General features: G+C 33.2%; 1 protein-coding gene and 1 long non-coding RNA gene across 2 annotated transcripts in view; one reads left to right on the top strand and one right to left on the bottom strand.

Annotated features, from left to right (window-relative positions):
• LOC126881093 (DNA-binding protein D-ETS-3) overlaps positions 1-12,104 on the top strand; it is a 231,279-nt gene that overhangs the window by 153,214 nt on the left and 65,961 nt on the right. The gene's annotated exons all lie outside the window — the stretch shown is intronic.
• On the bottom strand, positions 7,586-7,932 carry LOC126881094 (uncharacterized). The gene is made up of 2 exons (XR_007696719.1): positions 7,713-7,932; positions 7,586-7,649 (listed from the first exon to the last, which is right to left on the bottom strand). It is a non-coding gene; the product is annotated as an uncharacterized LOC126881094 (long non-coding RNA).

Below are 12,104 nucleotides of genomic sequence, written 5' to 3'. Positions count from 1 at the left end.
TTTTTTTTTTTAATTTTTGGTATTCTTTTTGTTCTTTCTAAAATTAGTTTAATATTTAAATACAATACAAAAAAACTGTTTAAAGTAGATAGGTATATTGATTTCGTTGAGATCATAATATGAAGTTAGGTTATATTATAATAGAAGTATAACTTCTTACGTGCGTAAAATGTACACACAAATTTTTTTTTGTATTCGACTAGATTTCCTGACTGAAAACCCTTATTAAAATTTAAATAACCTATTCACAAAATATTATGTTTGTTGATAACAAACAATGTTGTTCTGAAGCTCAGTCCGTACAATATAGATACCGTTGTACGTCATTATCTACATCAGAGATCTAAGTTGACATTGTTGCCCAATTACAAAAAATTCTTGAATTCATTTTAAATCAAATATATCACATAATTATTGCGAAGTGGATCATACAACAAAACAAATTAATATTCAATGTAAATAAATAAAAACATTAGAAATAGAAAACAAGAATTATAGTACGGGATCCGAATAGGAGGTCGAAATGTATCCATCTGCTTGCCGGATGAAACATTTTTTTTTATTAAATTTCATACATACACAAACACGACCAGCATGGGTTGCCTATCAAAATCGTGTCATAGCTATCCTTAAGGGGGGGAGGCGTAGTGGTTGAAATCAATATTTCAAGCACTTTTTTTTTAAAGTATGGTAGAATTATTTTATTTTTTCATAGATTACTCAAGAAAAAATTCAAGAAAAAATACTGAAAAATAAGCCAACCGTGGCAAATTTTTAAAAGACACCTCAAAATATAATGAATTTTGCGGTGAACATCAGAACGCATAATTGTATCATGATCAACAAAAAATTCAAAAATATTTCATTAGCTAATAATTTTTTCGAGGTAATGCTGTAGAGTTTTTTTAATTTTATTTAATGTTGACTTTTTCATATCACTTAGAAGTCAAAACAACGAATTTTTTTTGCAAAAAAGAGTGAAGATTAACATATTATTGTTAAACAAAAAATAAGCATACAACAAAAAATATCTCGACAGCATTACCTCAAAAAATGTCTAAAGAAAATATGTACAAAATTCCAGGTGGGTCGGTCAAGTGGTTTTTGAGTTACAATGTCTACAGCCTTTGAAAAAAGCAGTTTTGAGGAAAACGCGTTTAAAGTATTGTCAAGTTTTATTTTACAATTTCTGCAACTTGAAAATATTTTATGGTTCTACGCATCATTAATTCCCGCATTTGAGAAAATGTTCGGGGACACACTATAGATTATTGCATAAATCAATAGAATATTAGTCATACTTTCATTTCAAATTAGTTCATTTTTCTGAGAAATTAATAGTTTACAATATTTGCATTTTACTGCATGGATTGTAATGAAATTTTGGGAGTAGCCCAAAGCCCAATCTCCTAATTCAAAGTCTATCCTATATACTATGGCGCTTTTATCATGGCGGCGGTTCTCACAACTTCTCGTGGAAAGAATATTTTTATTTTCGAATTGCATGGAGCAAAAGGAAGAATTTTAAGAAAATTTAAAAATGCGCTCTATAATTTGATCTTATTTTTTTCACCCGTCCAACTTTTTGAAAGTAGAAATAACACTATATTAAGAGGTATTGCAAAAGAAAAACAATGCATTTAAATTCTGGTGAATGAGGGGTTAAATGTATGTACTTCGCATTTTTCCTTAAAGTACATTAGTCATATATTTTTTTGCACCATATCTCGCTTAGTTTGAATGTAACCGACATTTAACGGTGCTCGTTTTAAAGGCCTTTTCAAACACTACAAAAGCATGAGCACTTTGAGCATGCACCAAAAAACAAACTCTTTTTACCTACCATATCTCTTTTTGTATTATAAATAGAAAATTTACGAAGGAACGAATCTTTGTTATTTATAATTAAAAAAAGTTTTATATAGTGTTTTTAGTTTGATGCATAGTTTTTAAGGTATTCACAAAAAACCGTCCGAAAACGTGTCATTTTTAAATGAAAATGGCCAATTTTCAACTACGCATAACTCAAAAAGTATTGAGTTCTCAAAAAAAAGTATAGATCAGTTTTTGCTTAAAAATAGGTTCTCTAGCCACTTCCATGCTTATTTTGACCAATAAATTTTCCACCCCCTTAGAGGGGTGGGAATTGCCCCAAGATAAAAGCGCCATAGTATATAGGGTAGATTTTGTTTCTTGAGCTATTCCCTACTTACTGTGAAAATATCAAGTACATCGATGTAGTAGGATGGAATTCGGAGCCAAATACCCTCATTGACTGCCCTATAATAATGCTCTGCTATGATCGCGTGAGAGCAGTGAGAGGGGACACACACAAGATTCTAGCAAAATTTCAATTTTCTGTAACTTTTTGAGTTTTTGAGTTACAGCAACGAGTTTTATGTCATTGGAAAGATAATTTTACATTCTTTCAAAATATGTAAAAATATAATGGGCGTATGTAAAAAACTCAGATTTTTTTTTCATTTCCGGTTAAACCAGAAGCCACATTGTAGGTAAAATTTATTGTGCTAATAGATATCAAAGTACTATATATGTCTACCAAATTTCAAATTTTAGTTTCTATTACAGAGGTAGTTACGGGCACTCGAATATTTTTTTATAAAAAATTCATAACTCCCCTCCTATGAGGAGTTAAGAAATCTGACCAATGTTATTCAATTTACCGATAGGATATCAAAAATATATTAAAAAATAAACAAATTTCTTGGAGTCATTTTTGAGAAAATTTAGTTCAAATTTATGTCAAATTTTGACCCCTTAAATATAGGCAACCCATAACTTTTTCTGAAAAACGATAATATTCTTGTTATAGCCCCATCTTTAGGCTATATAAATGTTTTTTCAAATTAAATTTATCTTGAACAAGTTTTTAGATTGGTAGGGAAATGTATCGGGTGGGCGGTCGGCCATGCTGGCCGCCATTTTGGATTTGGAAATGTCAAATTCCGTATTTCTATTTACCTATCGATGAGCTAACTTTAAGTTAAATTTCATTCGTTTCGGTCAAAATTTGCAAAAATGGGCCCCAAATAACCCCCCTATTTCGGCCCCCCTTTGAGAGGTTTTTTTTCAAAAGCTTAATTTCTCGACAAAATTCTCTTAAACTTACTCATACCGAATTTCATCGAAATCGGTCCAGTAGTTTTTGCTGGGCGGTGGCGACATACGTACGTACATAACGTGTGATCCAAAATTATTGTCACCATAGGTGGCTCTGAACGACAGAAATAGCTATACAGTGCATGTCTATTATTAATTCAGATATACTTTCCAGTTTACGTCAACTTTGACAGTGACAGATACTTGTCAGTGTACGTACATCAACATTGACTTTTCAAGTTTTAATAAACAAAATTATTATTAATAAATATGGTTTTCACGGATGAACACAAGCGTGTATCTTTTCAACGTGTTTTCAATCTTTACTATTTGTTTGGAAAGAGACCATAACAACACTGAAGATAGCCGCAGTTGGGCGTGACGTCACACTGCGGCGGATTTTCAGATTAAAGCAAGACCTACGTAATTTTTTGCACAGATAGCTTTGATCCCAATAATTGTGGATCGCTCGTTACATACGTACGTACGTACATACGTACATACTTCCGATATGTTTTTTTTATTTGCTTTTTAGACTCAGGGGAACTCAAAACGTCGAAAAAAAAGTGAAATCTGAAAAAAAATTTTTTGCACGATCCTATAACTTTATCTATTATACTCATAACGCGTATGTAGTACGATAAAGTAAAAAATTGACCATTTTTATTGTTCTCTAATACATTTTCGACCGAATGTTTTTTATTTGGTTAAAATCTTTTATTACTTTTCTGTTTAAGGTTTATCCTTGTATTTCTTTATGTTTTTACTTGATTTTTTGCGCCAACGTGGTAATTTCATTAGTGTCCCATTGTTTTGATTATTTGTCATTTTCCATCATATCATTTTTAATCTAAAGTGGTCATTACTTTATTTTAAGATACGATCTGCGAATCACCTTCCGTAACCGACATTCGCGGACATTAGTTAATCTAATTAACAATATTCAATTTGAATAATAATGTATCTCGGACACATGTCCGAGTTTCCATGCCAGGTGGTATTTATGTAAAAAAATTAGAAAAATAAAAAGTGAAATAAAGTAATACATTAGGAATTAAATCAAAGTTCTTTGATATGACAATAATTATCAACATTCACTATCCTACTGAAGAAAAGGACCTAGAAGAACAAGAAACGTTGTATCAACATTTAGAGACCGCATACAATCAGTCGCCAAAAAATGACATGAATAATACTCTGGGACATGAATGCTAAGATTGGAAAGCAAACGAATACATGGGAATAACAGATAAATACAGCCTCCATCATATAACTAATGAAAATAAAAGTTACTAATAGACTTCGCTGCCAGCAAGGAAATGATCATAAACTGAATCTTTTTCCTCAAACCAGACATCAGTATAAGACCACATGGCTCTCACCGAATAGTCAAACAATCAACCAGATAGATCAGATGTAAATAGACAGGTGAGCGGCAACAAATTTAATAGATACGAGACTAGTAGAGGAGCAGTATATGGCTGAGATCACTTTATATTACAAATAAAATTTAGACACCATATAAGTAAACAGATAGGAGAAGAACAAACACACAAAAAATGAAACCTTAATAATCTGAAAAATCTAGAAATAGAAAAGCGATTGCAAAAACAATTGAATAGACAACTCCTAGAACAGAGAGGAAACAATACAATAGGCATGGAATAAGATTAAGACAATAACATGTGAAACGGTTAAAATAGCAATAGGAATTAAAAAGAATGTAAACAAGCAATGGACAAAAGAACTATACGCGCAGTATATTTAAAGAATAATACGAGATAGGCCCGAAGAAATTGAGAAATAACGAAGAAAGACAGACAAAATGTGCAGAAGAAAAAAGAGGAGATACGGAAACGACTAAATACAAAGAATAGAGGAAGATTACAGAGTGACACTAGAGGAGTACATAAGTTCCTGAAACAACTCAGACAGTTGTACATAAACGATGTTACTCTCCTTTTTAGAAATAGTGAAGGACAAATTACTAGTGACGATGCAGCAATAAAATCAGGCTGGAAAAAATATTGCGAGGGCCTGCTAACAGATCCAATTCAATCAAACACAGCACTTGTAGTAGCGAATTTCGGGATAACATATGATCAGAACTACCCACAAGACTTTATGGATGCCACTAAACACTGAAAAATAATAAAGTCCCTGGTATTGCCAACATACCAGCTGAAATTTTCAAAATTAAACGACGCACACTGATAATATAATTGTATGCCCAATCCACAAGAGGGGAGACAAAATCAGCTACAAAAACCATAGAGGCATTTCCTTACTCTGTGTGAGCTATAAGGTGTTTACGTAGATCATAAACCGTATAGCAGTCCCACGAATGGGCGCTATTTGTATAACACTATTAACACGTTGCCGCGACAAAAATGGAAAATAAAATTTGACAAGATGTTGATATGTCATATAAGGGTATGTTAACGAGTTAACAATTTGAAGAACGGAAGAGATATGGGAGTGGGAAAAAATAGAAAAATCAAATAAGAATATCAAATAAAAAGAAATAAAATATTGGGCGCCACTGGTTTCTTTGTGGGAACCATAAATATACAAAAATAGAAACGTAAAAGAAAAGACAGCTAAATCAAAAATTAAACAAAAACCTAGTCAATACAAAATATATAAAATACTTATGGCGTGACTTATCTATGTCTTTACTCAGCTAAATCTTTGTTGTACCTATGAAACAAGAGAAGGGGAAAAGACAATAATAAATAGTATGTTGCAGTGAATCAAACTTTTTTATTGAAACAAAATAGAATAAAATTAAAAAGATCTGTGATCTCTTGCGATTTTATATAAAGAGATCATGTTTACCAAAAAGAAAATGTAAAGTTTACATACAAAATACCTTGTACTAGTCCTGTATCTTCTCTTGGTTGGTTTTACGTCCAAGGCACAGTTCACTACACTAAAGTCACTTTACAAAAGAATAGATACATTAAGAGTACATCAATGCATGGTTGTTTCCATAGTTTATAGAAAAATTCAGCATTTACTTCTTAAAACAAATCGGCACTGCTCGAACAAAAATATTTAAGAACTCATTAGTCCTTTCGTATATTAAACATATTTAATATCAAAGAAAAATATAAAAGCAACTCCATGCTTTGACTATGATGTTAGAAACTGCTAACACAAAAAAAAACTTCTAACTCCTGCCTGCATCCGAAAAGATTATATACCATATACCGTATTGGTATAAGTAGTCGCATTCGCCTAGAAGCAGAGAAAACGCGGTGGTCTAACTTGCTTAGACCATAGTGGAACACTTTAGCTCCAACACAAAGACTTCTGCAATAAAATTGCACAATAACTTCACCTTACACAAACTTAAAATGGAAATTCAACCTTTCGTTCTGCAACCCTGCAGACCTCCGAGGCTAACTCAAACTTGACAGCTCCAACGTAACTACTTGACGTCTCAAACGTAACTACTTGACGGCTCAAGCGTAACTACTTGAATGAATTTTTGAATATCTTCTAATTCAAGACAAGATTCCTTCTCCGACACAGAAATTATGTCCCATTCTGGCAATCACCAGATAGTTATGCAATTAAAAGAAACCAAATATTTCTTCTACCAATAAAATAGCCAGGATATGTTACTAAGTAAAGCTATCGCATTATTGAACAAAATCCTATGGGACCAAAGTATCTCCAAAGAAAATAAACGTAACATCTATAACAGCATTGTTAAGAGCATTATAACATACAGCAGCGAAGTTTGGCCACTTAAAGAAAAATCCGAAAATATGCTCAGAACAACTGAAATGGACTTCTGGAGAAGATCTGCTGGTATATCAAGAATACAAAAAATCAGAAATACAAGAATATTGGAGATAATGGATGTAAAGCATACAATAATGGACGATATAAAAACAAAGCAACTAAGATGGTTTGGCCACGTACAACGTATGGAAGAAGACAGATTACCCAAGCAAGTGCTACGATGGGCACCAAAAGGACGGCGGAAGAGAGGAAGACCTAGGAAAAGCTGGATAGAAGGAATCCATAGGGAAATCTGAGAAAGAGGCTTGAACGAAGACATGTGCTACGATCGAGAGCAATGGCGATTGGGAATCGAAAGACGTCGTAGAACGTTATGAACCGATTATATATATATATATATATATATATATATATATATATATATATATATATATATATATATATATATATATATATATATATATATATATATATATATATATATATATATATATATATATATATATATATATTTGACGGCATCAGTTCCGTAGAATATATAGAATATACGTCGTAGAACGTTATGAACCGATTATATATATATATACATATATATATATATATATATATATTATATATATATATATATATATATATATATATATTTAAAGGTATTCAGCTAGTGAATTCAGAGGTTGAATCGGTCAATTTAGTTGGCAATTAAATAAATAAGTCAACTACTTCATTGATATATTGAAAACGTTTCGCTTTACAATTTCGAAAGCTTCATCAGTTCACTACAAATAAAGGATGAAGTCTATAAGTATAAATAACCTTAACAAAAGTGATATAATACTTACAAAGCAATTTGTAGTATGTTTAAGATGTTAAAACAAAAATTCTACAGATACTACTCATTCTATAACAACAACTTAACGATACACTGCGGAAAAATACACCATGTATTAATGTTCATTGGCTAGTTATTTAATTCGGTGATTTGAATCTCACTGAAGCCTTCATTTGTAGTTGATCACCGTTAGACGAATTAGCGGCAAATGAGATGTTATTTTTCCCTATGCCAAACAGGGTTGCCAGACCGATTTATACAATTCCCCCAACCTGAACTACAAATTCCCCCAAAAATGACATTTTTTTAAAAAAATCCCCCACAAATTAATTTGCCATTTTTCTTCTTTTTTTCTGAGCTGTCATCTGTCATTTCTTCTTCTTTTTGGGCTGTCATCTGTCATTTTTTCTTCTTTTTTGGCTGTCAAGTGACATTTTACCAGCGTAGAATTTTAGTAAATTTTATACAATATATTATAAATCTGCCATTTACATATCTTACAAAATGATTTTGTGTCATCTTCTGATACAGGACCAATCCATCATACATAGAATAATTAATTATTAATGACCCACACCATTAAAATTCTATTAAACAGATTACCTTCCTTTAAGTTCAGCATCCGATTCCCAAGCAAGTCGGTATTTTCGGGTATACTCCTTTTCTTTAGGCATATTTTTAGATTAACACGTCTACAAACACTAATTTAAATAAATTATGCGTATTATTGAACACACCAGATATACAAACTTCTTCAAAGTTAATTCTAGAAAAGTAAATAAAGTTAAACAATAGGAGATATGATTTTCTGTGTTTCACATCATTATGAATATTTAAATACACCATCAAGCGCACAAAAACCAAATTTTGTTGTGTCGCTATTGAAGAAAACTGTAATGCTTTACAAAATAAGTTAAGTAGTTTGTACTAGATGGCAGAATCGATTTTAAATGAATTTATATTCAAAGATTTTTGTGAATCACAGTTTAACTTGAAATTCAAAATCGGCCAAGAAATGGAATGTGTTCTTAAAATTATACCCCAAAAAACCCCAATGCGAAAAAATTTTCCTCCAAAAAATCCCCCATTCAGTGTATACCCCCAAAAAATCCCCCAAACAAGAAAAAATACCCCAAATTTGGGGGAAATTCCCCCAATCTGGCAACCCTGATGCCAAATCCACCCACTGGCCGACGACACGCATGTTTGTAAGATTTATGGCTCAAGCCCTTGAGTAAGAGGTAGAATATTGACTTAACTTATACAGGGGTGTTAGAGAAATTTTTTGTTCGAAGGGTAGAGTAATGTGGCAGAATTATTTGAAGCTTTAAATCTCGGAATATGGGTTGTGTTGATTTGTTTGTTATGTAAGATAGGATTTATTATGGCAGAATTATTTGAATCTTTGCATCTCAGAATACGGGTTATGTGGGTTATAAAAAAAATACCGGTGGGCCTGGAAATAGATATGAAAAAACGGACTACTTAGCAATATCGGAAGAAGACGTCATGATTTGGCAATAGATAAGTAGGAATAAAAGGAACGGAATTTTAAATTTGGGTTTTGTAATGTCGAAAAACGGAACAGCAGGGGCAGAAATAAAAATGAAAAATATATTGGGACAACAGATCTTGCATCAGACAACTCTATAATGATCTGGAATAAGAACATCAAGGGAAAGAACAAAGAAAAATGTGATGTACCTAATAATTGTACGAAGCATCCTGGCATATGCCTCCGAAATTTCGGTCATGAACAAATCAATCCAAAAGCGCATTTCCCAATCGAAATGGAAAACTGGGAAATTGTTGTGGTCTCACAAGAAAGACCAAGTAACAAGTGAGGAGATGAGGAGAGATGCAATGGAAAAATATACCCTGCAATATAAGGACGAGAGAAGACTGAATGGTACGGTCACGTCTGCGGAGCAGAAAACACATGGATGGCAAGGTTGCAGAATGAAGCCCAAGACGAACAAGAAGAAGAGGACGACCGAGAAAATCTTGGAAAAATGAAGTCGGAGGCTGTGTCTAATAAAGGGATGGAAGACGATGACTGTGAAGATTGACTACAAGAATTGGAAGTCCTGGCTGACGGAAGGGAAAAAAGCCTGGCTGTAGGCAACACCTTACATATATGTATGAACATACATACACATATACATATATAGACATATATACATATGCACACATATACACACATACACATATGTTGACTTATTTATTGTGTATGATGAGAGAATGGTAAACCTGGCTCAAATTATCGATGTCAGTTCTTTTATTTAAAGCAGATGGATTTTTGAGAATTTCACACATCTCAATGAAGGTGCGTCTTTGATGATTTTGATGTTTGGCGAGTATTTTGACTTTAGTGAAGTCGATATGATGTTTAGTGGAAATGGCATGTTGTGCTAGGGCACAAGATGGTTTGGACATCCTAATGTCACTTTTGTGTGAAGTAAGTCTACCTAAAAGCGATCGACTAGTCTGGCCTATGTAGGAGGAGTGGCACTCAGCACACGGAATATTGTACACAACATTAGTATGTTCTAAAGTGCTCAATGGAGTTTTGGATTTGGAAAACAACTTTCCGACAGTTTTGGCGTTTTTTAGGGCTATTTTTACGGGTAAATTTTTGCACAGTTTAGTAAGCTTATTTGTGACTTGTGGGAAATACGGGAGGGAAGCATATTTTGTGGCTCGTTCAGAAGTGATCGGGGGATGGTTTGACTGTATGCTATTGGAAATGGAAGCTAATATTTCACCGTTAGGTGCCTCAGAAATTGAACGACCGTAGCTTTTAGAAAATAGATATTTGTTGATGATGGGTATGGGATAGGAGTTGTCAATGAGGATGGATTTAAGTAGACCCAGAGATTCGTCTTTGTACTGCGTATGTGTCAATTTATGTACTCTAAGGCTAAGAGCTTGTACGAGGTTATGTTTATATCTCATTGGGTGAGCAGAGTGGTAATTTAGGAAACGGTTGCTCGCCATTTCTTTCCTGTACCACGTGGTACCCAATGTGTTATCCCTTGTGCGGATGATTCGCATATCTAAAAAGGGTATGCTATTCTCAACCTCTAACTCACATGTAAATTGGAGGTGAGTATCAATGCTGTTAAAAACTGATAAGGTGCTCTGAATCTTATCTGGTGGTGTTGCAAGGATTAAGTCATCGACATAACGCTTTACAAAGGGAACTTGGAAATCTAACTTACTGATACTGTCGTTGATGAGATCGTCAAGTACGAAATTGACTAAGATGGGGGAAATCGACGATCCCATGGGCGTTCCAAAAATTTGACGGTAATATTTGTCGTTGAATATAAGATAATTGGTATCAAATGTAAGTTTTAGTAATTCAGAAAAAGTTTCCCACGATACTGGACTGTGAGGTTGGATTTCATTCCAATGGTTTCTGAGGGAAGTCACAACGCTTGAATATGGAAGATTTGAAAATAAAGAAACCACGTCAAAGCTTACTAAGACATATTCACTTGGCAGTTGATAGTTGTTGATAAAATCACTGAACTGGAAAGAATCTATTATATTGATGTCATTCTTATAGTTGTATGCTTTAGAAAGTATGTCGGTTAAGAATTGGGCAATATTGGTATTTGGAGCATTTATTGACGATAATATGGGACGCATATTATATTTTTATTCAGCTGGATACTCAATAAACTTCAACCCCATTTTTATATATATATATATATATATATATATATATATATATATATATATATATATATATATATATATATATATATATATATATATTACTAAGTCACAGCCCACTAAACTCGTAAATCTTCTGTTGACGGATCCAAATCATAGAGCCATATCAGATAAGGCTCTCATGATTCCCACAGAAAGACGCCAAATCAATGAAAAGGACACTTGTTGTTGACCAAACTTTGAAGCTCTCGCTACAACGGTATGCGCTACGTAAACAAACTAGCTCCAAAACACCCGTGTTGAGCGGCCCCCCCCCACTTGCAAAAATTAAAAAACAAATAGCCCTGATTTATGAGCTATTTATGAGCTTTCATATTCCGCAAACTAAAAATTTTGAGCTCGTTCCACTGAGCAGGAATTTAATACTTTAGTGGAGGGGCTGAGTCAGCCCCCCCCCCCACTACTTAAAAATAGGAATATTGAATCGGTTTTTGCGGCAGAATTACGAGCTATTTAAGAGCTCTTGAAATTATATAGTTTCGATTTTTGAGCTCATCCCCTTCACCCCCAAACAACCCTTTAATTGATTTTACTTAAGAGAAACATGCTAAAAAAAAATTAAAACATATCGTATTGCGATTATAATTCCTATAGCTTATATACTCTAAGAATAAACTATTAAATCACGTGTATTTCGATTATTGAGCTACAACCCCTTCGC

The sequence above is a fragment of the Diabrotica virgifera genome, chromosome 3 (assembly GCF_917563875.1).
Source record: "Diabrotica virgifera virgifera chromosome 3, PGI_DIABVI_V3a".
Lineage (NCBI taxonomy): Eukaryota > Metazoa > Arthropoda > Insecta > Coleoptera > Chrysomelidae > Diabrotica > Diabrotica virgifera.
The sequence above is the reverse complement of the archived record's forward strand: the minus strand, read 5'-3'. Positions and strand labels throughout refer to the sequence as shown.